Raw genomic sequence first — 12385 nt, forward strand, 5'->3', positions numbered from 1 at the left:
TCAATTGGCAAGGGGCAGGGGGTTTTCGACTTGTGTTTGAAATGCTGGAAAGAATAGGAATTAGTACACTGAGGGCTGCTCAAAGCTGGTCCCTTAAAATTCCTGCAGAGGTCATCTGGTCCTTGCTCTCACCTCAGACTAAAGCAAACCCCTGAGACAGAGACAGAGAATGCTTCGTTGCTTTAGCAAATAAAAATGGCCTTTCCTCCTCCAGATGTGGACTAGTCTGGCTCCACAGTCAGTTCCTGGTTCCTGGGGTATCTGACAGAGAATGGACAAGCTAGGACCCTGGAGTGAAGCCTGATGGTGTCTCACATACTCTAAGTGCTCCTACTCCAGACAATCTGCTCTCTGTCCTGTTCATGGCTAATTCTACCCATGCTTCTCGGTTTGCTCATTTATTCCTTGAATCTGTATATGGCAGAGATTGGGAGCACAGCTGGAATTCGCTGATGAATGAGCTGGATCTGCTTTCAGGAGCTCACAATCCGGATGAGCAGAAGACTGCCTCATGCTATAAGAGCAAGATACTTGATAACAGGAAGCATGAAAATATCTGCCTTTCGCTTTGGCTGGGACCCAAATCCTGGCTGGTCCTTGGTGATCCCAGTCACATGTTTCAGTCATTAAACTTGCTAATCTTCAGACCTGAATATTTATGTTTCCAGCTCTTCCTAGGAACCTGAGATTTCCAAACTTCTATGTCTGGCCATTTTACTTGAAATTTGTGACTCTAATCCATCCTGGAATCTGCCTATCCTGAATCCCAAACCTTCTTCTCAGGTGATGGTGGTGATGATGGTGATGATGGTGATGATAATGGTGGTAATGTTAGTGATGATGGTGGTGATGATGGTGGTGATGGTGGTGATAGTGATGATGGTGATGATGAGGGACAACTCCCATTACTGCCCTTCGGTGAGCACCTTCCACCTGCCACTTTGCATGTATCAGTTCATCACCCTTACAACAACCTCCCAGGTCAGATATGACCATTAACATGCTGAAGGATTTTTCAGAACAAGATCTTCTAAAAGTTTAAGTTCTGGGTCCTATAATGTAAGCCAGCAACCACTAGGCTTTGTTCTCAGTTGGCATTGAACATGGAGCTGGAGTCCTTGGCTGAGTCAGTGTGTGGGTGAAAGGGACAATTGTGTCCCAAAGTGATCTTGTTTAGCAGAAGTAGGAGCCTTAGCCAGACTCTGAGACTCTTGCCACCCCACGTACTTGGTGTGCGTGTCAATATGGGGGAGATTCTACAAGAAGCATGCATGGTGTGCACAATTTCAGCTGATGCCAGGACTTGCGCCTTTGCATAGCCGTCCCTCCCCCTTGGTGCAAGTGGCTCACTCCTGACAACAGCATGGCAATGGCGGAGGAAGTCACTCCTCTACTTGGGTTTTGTTACATGGTGAAAGTATAGAGATAGTTGCGCCTATGACTGTTGCACAGGGTACAAGACTGTTTCACAGACAGGAGCCAGGGACTCTCGCTGGCCATGAGCTGCTATGTCATGAAGGACCTATGAGGGCTTGAGAAAAGGAGCTGTGGGGGCTTCTGGAACCCAAGAGCACCCCCAGCTGCTGACCAGCATGAACATGTGACTGTCCTGCAGGGCCAGCCATCACGAGAACCTGGAAGATGGTCACAAGGTCCAGAAAGGATCAGCCCTGACCTCATGCTGATTGCTGGGTTGTGGGACCCTGAGCACAGGATGCAGTTAAGTCACAAATGGACTCCTGACACTTGGAAGTTCTGAGATAAAGACATGTGTGTTGTTACAAGCCAGCAAGTAGTGGCAATTTGTTAGTCAGTGATAGAAAATGAACACACTGTGGAATGGAAATCTGTGCCAGGGGTGTCCGGGTTTATAGAGCGTGGTGATTCATGCCATGGAACGGCTGCATTTACTTGCTTGGTCTGTTAGACTTCTCTCCTGGAGAGCAGAGACTGCCGGCTCCTCTCCATAGTCCAGTGACCAGCTCAGAGCTGGCACTTAATAAGAACACATAAGTGCTTAGGGAAAGGGCTGAAGCAGCAACAGAGGTCAGCAACTGCCCTCTCGTTGGAATTAAGGACAAGGATATAGGGAGGGCCTGGAGAGACAGGCAGAATACTAGAGTTTCTGGGCCAAGTGAAGAGTTTGCATTTTTCTCTGCAAGACATCTTTAATACCTAGCTACCTCTCTGGATAAAGTGTCTATATATAGTAAGTCCCCCCATCTGAGGTTTCGCTTTGTGTGGTTTCAGTTACTCACGGTCAGCTGTGGTCTGAAAATATTCACTGAAAAATTCCAACAATAAGCAATTTATAAGTTCTAAGTAATTTTTTCACAATATAGTATTATAATTGTTCTATTATTAAGTATTGCTTTTAATCTCTTACTGTACCTAATTTAGATCTTAAACTTGACCACAGGTATGGAGTATGCAGAGGAAAAAAATAGCGTATATTGAGTTTGGTACTATTCATCTTTCAGGCACTCACAGAACATCTCTAAGGTACCACTTAGAGAAAACAGGAGACTAGAGTGTGTCCACATCTGCATCTACATGTATCTGCAAAAAGTTCTCTGAAGGACTGGTTACAAGGCTGTTGTTGCTGGCTGACCAGAGACGAGGAAGTCTCAGGTGGAGAGATAACAACAGCCTCCTGATGTTCTCAGTGGGATTTGTGACTAAAGGGATGTGAAGGCCAAACAGGGAGACACCAGGAAGGCCTCAGGGCTGGGGAAAGTGTGAAGGACCACTGTTCAAAGATGGCAGGAGGATGGGCAACGGCCAGCACAATAGCAAAGAAAAGCAACAACGTGTGGACCTGCGGAGTCTGAGATCCAGGTGGAAGTCTCCATCAGGCTGATCAAAATCTAAGTCTAAAGCTCAGAGGAGATGTCAGGGCAGAAGTTGCAACAACACCAAGATTTAATAACTTGATGCTTGGATAATTCAGACTTCACCAACCACCAAAGAGATTTCAATCATGTACCAGGGAGCTACAGAACAAGACTTCAGCCAGCAGGGGGCAGCAACCACCAGGCAGAGCTCTGCCCGTTCTGCACCTTTCCAGTAACCTCGGGCTCTGCTGAGATGAGAGAACCATCAATTTATAAAGCTCCAGTCATCAAGGAAGCCCTCCTATCCCGAGAAGGGGAAAACCTCCTTTTTTGTGTGCAAAATTCAATATGTCCTTAAAATAGGAGCTCAATTTCAGATGGAGCACATGTCTGTGTGCCAACAGAAGCCAGCTGGGTCTCTGGACACTAAAGAGCCACTAGATGGCTAGCTGTGCTCCCCACTTCTCCTCCAGTCTTGGCGCTCTCTTCTGAGCCTCACCAGCTCTCCTTTTGCCCTCATCCCATTGGTTGCCTCTCGACATCCTTGGCCATTTCTCCACTGCCCTCCATTGCTCTCCCTCTCCTGACGTCCTTTCCTCTCCCCCTCCTGCTTTCCTTCCCCCTTCCTCTCTTCCCTTCACTCCCCCTCCTTGGTCTTCTGCCTCACTTCTTCCTGTGACCTGCAGGCCCTGCAGGGTTTGTGGTCCACACTCCCGAGGGGAGCCACCAGCTGCCCTTGTTTCCTGGCTGTCTTTGCAACTGCTGCCAGTCAGGGTCAGTGGTCTTGGACACACCCTTAAATCGGACACCTCCTGATCCATGCTCTCCTCAAACTCTGCCATCTTCCAACCAGGAAAAGGCAGAGGAGGGCTGGGGGAACTGCTACCAGGAGGCCTTTATTCCTGCACATGGTTCCGAGGTGCCAGGTGAGGGACTCCTGATGAGACCCTGTGCATCCTGCCTAAGCCCCTCCATGTCAGATCTCTGCCCAGCAGCAGGCAAAGAAGGAAGGTTCAGGCAGCTTCTATAGACATACAGGTGAGCAAGGAACCACAGGGGCATCTGGATATCCCCTCTGCCCTCTCCTCAGCCATGCCAGTCATCTTCTGCAGGCAACAAAGCAGGGCCCGCTGGGAAGAGACAGTGAACTGTGATGTGCCCCTCACAGGCTGCATTCACACCATGACAAAGACAGGAGCCTAGCATTTGTGGCCATTTCTTCCATATGCCATTTCCTCTTCTCCTGAGAGCAGCACTGAGAGGCAGGGCACGGCCAACTTTATATATATATATATATAAATTGATTTATTCTTTCAAGGCGGACACAATACCTTTGTTTTTACGTGGTGCTAAGGATCGAACCCAGTGTCTTACACAGTAGATGAGCACTCTACTGACTACTGAAGAGCCACGACCCCAGCCCCACTGCCATCTTTTATTTGCATCACCATTTCAGGCAGCAGGGCAGGGTCACCAAGGGAGAGAAGGGCACTGTGCTGGGAGTTGGCAACAGCGTGTCCCCAGGTATCTGCATTGGAGGCGGTTTGGTCAGAGCCCGTGTGGGGGCAGCCTGGACACTCCCAGGTCAGCAGGCAGAGGACCATGGCCTCCCCTCCTCTCCTTCCTCTCTGGCTTCCCAGGTGAGGGGGAGCTCCATTGGATTCCCAGGAGTTCCCAGAGACACCTGATACTCCTGCTCTGGTTGCTGTTGTTTCTGAGCGGCTGTCCTGACATCTGTAGCCCACACGAGCTCCTACAGACTGAAGGAGTAGGCAACGGCTGCCCTGTGGACCCGCTTCTTAGACCCCTTGCCTGTCTGCCTTGACATGGGCCCATGTGGGACATTCTCCCCAGCCAGGAGAAGGCAGACTGAATTTTCTATCAAAGCAAGTGCTGCTGACATCTTAGGTAGCCATGCCTGTCCTGACCCGAGGCACCACCATTGATCCTGGCCCTGGAGAAGACAGCACAACCCCAACCAGCAGAGAATGACCTCAGAGCACATGAGGATGCTATTGGTCCCCAACCAAATTGCCTCCCAGTATATCACCCGCTGTGTGCCAGGGATTTCTTCCACTGCTTGTTTTTAGTTTCACATATTTGTGAAATGTTTCACTTAATGGAATGTCTCCCAGGTCTATCCATGCTGTCATAAAGGCTAGTATTGCATGCTTTTTAGGGTTGAATAGTATTCCATCTGTAACAAAAACAAAAGTAGACAGATGGGATTACATCAAACTGAAAAGCTTCTGCACAGCGAAGGAAACAATCAACAGAGTAAAGAGACAGCCAACAGAATAGGAGAAAATATTTACAAAATATACATCTGATAAAGATCAGTATCCATAATTCTTTAACATATAAGGAACACAAAAAACTCAACAGCAAAAAAAAAATTAAATGGGCTATATTTTTGAATAGACATTTCTCAAAAAAAAAAAAAAAAAAGCGCCATACAAATGGCCAACAGGGATTTCTATAAATCACCTCCCCAAAAGAATGTTTGAGTCACCCAGATCAGGGCTGACAAATCATTTTTATCTTGCAAACCCACTGGTATGGATTAACTAAGGCTCCCAGAATACAGCGCTGTGTTGAAAAGAATTTAGATTGCTGCCAACTTAGCTGGGGAAGTGCTGTTATCCATTAGCGATGTCTGTTACAGAAGCAGGAAAGGACTGAGGAGTTGCCATCCCCTTGGACCAGGAATGAGCTAAAGTCACTTTTCAATTTTCTTTCCCTGACTTGGCTCATGCCAAGCTCCCCATGAACGTCCATTAACTAAAGCTCCTTGTGAACTTCCATTTACTCGAAATTTTGAGGGACTTTAAGAAAGACTTGTTCTTTTTCTCTTCATCTTTTAAAAAGGAAATTTGTGCTCCAGAGGTCTGAGCGATTTGCTAGTGGCCACAAAACGGTTCTTTGCAGAGCTAGAGTGAAACCCTGGTCTCCTGGCTCCCAGCCTGGTACATCTCCACTGTGCCGCTCTCTGCTTTGTCTTTGGGGAAAAGAAAGAATCAGTTATGGACATTACTACCGTTGTTTCAGCTGCTTGCAATATGTGCCTTTCTATTGGATCCCACCAACCTCAGGTCCAAATGTGAAAGACAGAACACCAGGGTCATTCAGAGAAAGTAAACAAAATGAGGTATTTGCTTCCTCTTTAGAGAGCTGACCTACATTTTGCTTATTTAACATTTGTCCATCTTCTCTGCCCAGATATGCTGTGTGCCTGTTTACCTGAGGTGCATAGCAGCTGTAAACTAGGTCATCAGATGCCAGGCAGTTCCTGTCTCTCCGTCCCACCAGTCTGAGAAAAAGTTCATGGAAAATTTTAGTGATCATTCCCATCTCTTAATCCTATCTTAAAAGTTACAAACTCACAACTTGAGGAACATGAGAGGTGAATAAAGACCCGTTGGTGAGAGGTTGAATTTCAGGGTCAGCAAAGTAACACAGAGTTGAGCTAAGCTGTGGCAGGCTTCTGAGTGTCCCAGAAGAGGAACTTTAGAACCACTTCACCCTCGTGGCTGGAAAGAGGCAAGGAATGTGGCAGGTCAACAGAAAAGAGCCCAGGAGGAGGCGTTGGCCACTCTACTTCCAGTGGATCAGCATGTGTCTTTCTGTGTCACTTTTCTGAGCAGAGGTATCTGACTGTGCCAACCCCTGTTTAAATGCAGCTGTAGCTTTCTCATGCACTAGAGGAGAACGTCCCAGCAGTTTTGGAAGGCAAACCAGGCTTGCCCAGGTCAGATCACATTGTGGCAGAATGGATGAAAAGTGAGAGCTAACTAGGCTCTGCCTATGAGGGACTCGCTTTAGATCCAAAGACATAAATAGTTTGGTAGCGAATATAGAAAATGCTATTCCATGCAGAGAGTAACCGAAATAGAACTGAGGTGGCTAGAGTAACATCGTTCTCTAAAATAGACACAAAGACAAAAATTGCAACCAGAGAGACAAAGGAATCATTATATATTGATAAACCGTCCATTCATTAAGAAGATACAACAATTATAAACATATGTGCACTCAACCACAGAGCTCCAAAATACACTACACTTCATTTCTAGGTTCACCTCTCCATTCTTTCTCCCTCTAGTCACATGAAACGTACAACTTAATCAAAACATGGCAGGTCCTCCAAAAATCTCTTCACTCCTCATCACACATTTTCTTTCTCTTATCCAATGAACACACCCTTTCTCCTCTTTAAGATGCAGCTCAAATATCACCTCCTCTATTATGACTTCTTCTCCCCCTTCTTTCCTTCTTCCTTCCTCCCTCCCTTTCTTCCAATTATATGCCAGGAAGTCAGGGCCAGCAGTTCCTGTCTCTCAAGAGCTAACAGCTCATCTCTTGCTTCCCAAACTAAGTGATGGAGCACCTTCTAAGCATCACCCAGGATTTTTTTTCTTATTTTCTCTTAACACTCACCCAGGCTGTGACATTCACTTCCCTCTCTGAGCTCTGGCTTTCAACAATGAACAGATCTCATTGTGTCTTGCCTTCAGCGCTTACCTCTCATAGGATGATTTGATGAGCAAGGGTCCCACACTTTTCCTCTTGAGGTCGCAGTGCCTAGTCCAAGGGATTAACTCTACCCTTCATATTCCCAGCCCTGCTCTTTACTTGCTTCAGGAGCTTGAAGAAGTTCTTTCCTCTCCCCAGGCCTCAGTGTCTACATCTGGGAGACGAGGAATTGATGGGAATGGTCCCAGAGGGCCTTCAGGGCTGTTATTATGGGTTCAGGCTTTCAGCCAATAACCCTGGTGGGAGGGTCTAGAAAGGTTCCCAAGGAGGAATAGACCTGAGTTCAGATCTCAGCTCTGCCACTTACCTGTGGGGGATTATTTCCTCATCTATAACTGGGAATGACAGTAGCACCTAATTCAGGGTGAAGAGTGAGACCATGCTCTTGGACTACACAGTGCGATGTGGGACAAGCTTTCAGACCTGATTTGCGTTAGCCACTGCAGGAATGACTCTGAGCTGGGCTGGGCCAAGTCAATGACTGTCCCAGGTGGATGATGGAATCTCCTGCTTTTCATCAGACCCAGGAATCCTTATTTAAAATGGGCAAATAAACTAGAATTAAATAAGATTTATAAGACAGTACCTCAGTTCCAACACACACTCTCCATCCCACCAGTCAGAATCACATTTGGCTATTTCTAAAGAGTGTCTTATCAGCAGTCTAGATCTGCCTAGACTTCTATAAGCAGGCTGTATTTCTGGAGGGTGGAAACTTCTGGCTGGAGATGGGTTATCAGCCTTTGCCAGGAGCTCTGCTCCATGCCTCCTTTGTCTTCCACTCCACCAATGCCATCAGCTAGAAGACAGGGCAATTCCATCAATGGTCCTGCCCACACCCTCTCCAGCGGCCCTTCTCATCTGATGCTTCCTGACAACAACCATGGGGTCCAAGCTCTGGTCCTGTCTTGAGGGCTAGAGACAGGAACCATTAGCTAGGTGCTTCCTGTTCCTCAGAATCCCTGGGCCAGGTTGAGTGTGCAGGTCTAGTGGGAAGCACAAAGCAAGTGGAGACAGACCATCTCCAGATGTGTCCTCTCTGTTCCCCGACACAGGCCACATCTTTTATGTATCCTGGGATGCTGAGGTCACTTTGCCCCAGTGGTACTCAGCTCTTGGCTTTCAGCATTCTTTCTGAGTATCAGCCTCTGGACTAGAGGCCAGGCTAGTAGATGCCACAAAGAGACATGAGGCTATGTTTTAAGTACCTTCTTCAGGGTGCAAGTACATACTATGTTCCCATGATAACTCAATGGCAAAAGGAAAAAGAGTAAAGAAAGGTTCTAGAGTCTAGATGTGGCAAGTCGGCCTTCTGAAGACCCTTAGAGATTCTTGCTTCCCTGGGGTAATTCCTTCTGCTCTAAAGTGGCTGTAGCCAATAGAATCCAGTAAATATGAGTGGAGTCACTTCTGTGATCAGGTTGAAAGATCATGACTTCCATCTTGCTGTGAGCTCTCTCTTTTTCTTGTTGGCTTGATGAAGTGAGTTGCTATATTGGGGAAGGTCAATGGCATGGGACCAAACACGGCCTTTGGTCAACAGTCAGCAAGGAGCTAACACTCAGCCCAACAGCCGTCAAAGGTAGGTTCTTCCAATTGCCATAAGAGGGTCTTAGAGAGAAGCTTCCCCAGTGGGGTCTTCTGATGAGACCCAAGCCTAGGCTGGCACTATAACTATAGCCTCTGAGAAGCTGAGTAGAGTCCAGAAGCCTAGCCTGGACTCCTGATTCACAGAAAGTGCCAGATACTAAGACCCTGTGTGCTGACCCACTGTGTGTTAAGCTCCTGTGTGTTGATCCTCTGTGTGTTCAGCCACTGTGTCTTAAGCCCCTCTGTATTGAACCCCCGTGTGTTGAAACCCCGTGTGTTGAGCCCCTGTGTGTTAAGGCACTGTGTGTTGAGCCCCTATGTGTTGAGATCAACAGGCTGCTGTATGTAACTAATGCTAGCTTGCCCGGATCTGGTTCCTGGCTCCCCACTTAGCAACCAGATGAGCTAAAAACCTTGATGTCTTTTCTATAAGACAGGAGTGACAAATCCAGGGATCCTTGCTAGCAAATTATTCTCATCTCTGCCTTTGCAGTAGGAAATTGCAAAGAGCAGCAAAAATCTTCACAACCCAAAACTGTTTCCCTAAGGAGGTCTCCATGCCAGCGTCCTAGAGAAGGGAAGAGTAGTCTCCATCTTGGCCACGCTGTGGATAGTCAGGGTCAGCCTCTGCCTCAACAGCAGGGTCAACATCCAATAGCATGATGTGAGCCACTCTCAAAATAAAGAGGCCGAGCGGATGAAGCAGGCAGGATTTCAAGAAGCTGATGGAAATGATGAGGGGGAACTGCTCTGGGTACAACAGAACCATGAGCAAGTGACACTCTTGCAGGAATCATTGAAGACAAAACAACTGATACTTTAAAGGCCTGGAATCTTATACAACACTTGCCCCCAAATGTAGGGGAAAATGAAATGTGAAGTTACATAATTTTGGCATTAAAATGTATTCCCAAGTTAGCCCAGGATTCAGTCTTTGCTGGTTCTAAAAGAATCCAGTTGCAATTACAACTTGAATGTTGTTAATTCTGAGACACAATAAGCACATTTGTATTTTGATTACTTCTTGAGGTAAAGTAATAATCTGATATGTTTGCTATTCCTGCCTGGTATGAAGAAGTTGTCTTCATTTTCTATAAATCCCCTTTGAGTGGATTTTCACCAACCGACCGTGGAATGAAATTGCCCTTTAAACCTACCTCATGGGAAATTCAGGTGGATTAAGAGGGATACATTTTAAAATGTCAACATGTAAAAGTGCCCAGAATTCCAAAAAATAGTGTGCACTTAACTTTTTTTCCCTTTGCTTCACATGATATTCCTTGAAAATCCTCCAAAAGTTGACTTAAAGAGTAAAGAGAAAAGAAAAATTGTCTATACAAACACCCACGTTCCTGAAATATGGAAAGAACATCCTAGCTACAAATCACGATGAACAAATCTTTATCAATTTCCACATCTGTGCCTACATTTACATCTGTATTATATCCACATCCACCTATGTTTCCACAGAAGTGTAAGGAAGATGCAGGTTTCAACCATTTAAATCAAGAGTTAGAAAACTACAGCCCTCAGGCCAAATCTGGCCCCATGCCTGCTTTGTAAATAAAGTTTTATTACACCACAGCCACACCCATTTGTTAGTGCACATTCCATGGCTGCTCTTTATTTTTATGGGGCAGGAGCAGAACCCAGTAGTTGCAACAGCGACCTTCTGGCCCACAGCACTTAGGCTTGCAGTAATTTCCATCTGGCTCTTTAAGAAAAAGCTTGACAACCCCTGGTGTAAACCAAGAGTTCAGGGAAGTTCAATCAGCATCAGGAATTTTCCTTGCCTAATGCTGTACAGGAAAACAATACATAAAACTTCAGTGTCGGAACACTTAAGATGATTAGAGGGATAAAATAGAGACATATCCACATTTCTGGAGTTCTCTCAAGAAAGTATAAATTATGAATACAAATCAGAAGGAGGCCTGCAGTTTAAGCTCCTATAGCTTCATGGTGGATCTACTTCTGGAAGCATCCATTTGGGTTTAGTGACACGTTACCATGCACTTCTTCTTGAGGCCCTATCTTCTCACTGATGGTTTTTAAGTAAGCCAACAGCCTCACTTGGACACTGTTACTGCCCCAGGTGTGTGTTTTGGGGGTGGCACTAACTAGTGTGACTTCAGCCTTTGAAGCAATTTTTTTCATGACTTGACCAAACATCATGGGCAGCTCCTCTCAGGGAAGGGCTTGGCCCTGGAGCTGGACACATCAGTGTCTCAAGTCCAGCCTCCTCATTGGGTTTCTGGCTCCTCATCTGTAGCATGGAGTGAAGTGCCTACCTTGCAAGAGGACCCAGAGAGATAATGGATATAAAATCCTTACTGGCAGCAGTAGGCACTCAGGCGATGGCACTTGCCCTCCAGTTTGCTGACTAAGGCATGCCCACTTACAAATTATTTATAACTGGGAGCATAAATTCAGGAGGCATAGAGGGAATGAGTTTAAATTTTGATGGCACTATTTATTGTTTTGTGACCTTGGGTAAGTACCTTAACCTCTCTGATCCTCCAATCTCTTGCATTTATTATGGGGACAATTATATAACCTCATAGAGTTGTTGTGAGGCCTAAAGACACCTCAATTTCTTCAACTGTAAAATAGGGATACTGAAAAGTTTAGGCTAGTTCTTGATCAACATTAGCAATCACTATTATTATGAATGTAATTGTTATTTTTTATTGCTACCTGAAACAGTGCCTGGGAATGTGTAAATTCTGGAGAACTGAAATCAACTGTCATTATTATAACCCATTTGGACTTTATCAAGCATATGTCATCTTTGGAGAGCTCTCCCAAGACACTGGGGTCGTATTTCATTGTCTTTCACACACCATCAATTGTAAGACACACCATCATTGCACCAACTCCTGAGAAAAGGAATCGGCCAATTAAATTATGACAGCCATGATTGCATTTCACCCCCTCATGTTATACATGTTAAACTGGGGAAAGTATGTGGCTTTGAATTGATGAAACAGAGGTAAGTAGAGGTGACCTAGAATCAAGTCCTTCTGGACAAACCCTTAGAAGAAGACAGGGTGTTACAAGGCGGCTCCAGGCACATCATTCTGTGTGTGGGGTGGGCTGGAAGTGAATCTCATGTCTTCCAAAACCAAGAAGTCCCATGGACTCAAGTATGGCTCATGTGGCCCGTAGATTTCTCCTTACCCCCCCACCCCGTTCCCATGCCACAGCTGGGCACCCTGTCCCACCACAGCACTCTGGATCTGTTATCTAGTTATGTCTATTTTCTTTTGAAATACTGCCTCATGCCCGGTCTACCACTGTCATTTGTGTCATAAATCGTCCATCAGGCCCCAACTGATCTCCAGTGCCCCCCCAACTCTTGCCCCTCCAACCATCTGCCAGGCCCAGATTTCCCAGCCTCCTTCCTGTTACGTGGCAGCCTCTGTTCA

General features: G+C 46.1%; 1 protein-coding gene across 1 annotated transcript in view; it reads right to left on the reverse strand.

Moving 5' to 3' along the window:
* Window positions 1-12385, reverse strand: part of Kcnq3 (potassium voltage-gated channel subfamily Q member 3) — a 313473-nt gene that overhangs the window by 50177 nt on the left and 250911 nt on the right. The window lies entirely within an intron of this gene.

The sequence above is a fragment of the Marmota marmota genome, unplaced genomic scaffold (genome assembly GCF_001458135.2).
Source record: "Marmota marmota marmota unplaced genomic scaffold, marMar, whole genome shotgun sequence".
Classification (NCBI taxonomy): domain Eukaryota; kingdom Metazoa; phylum Chordata; class Mammalia; order Rodentia; family Sciuridae; genus Marmota; species Marmota marmota.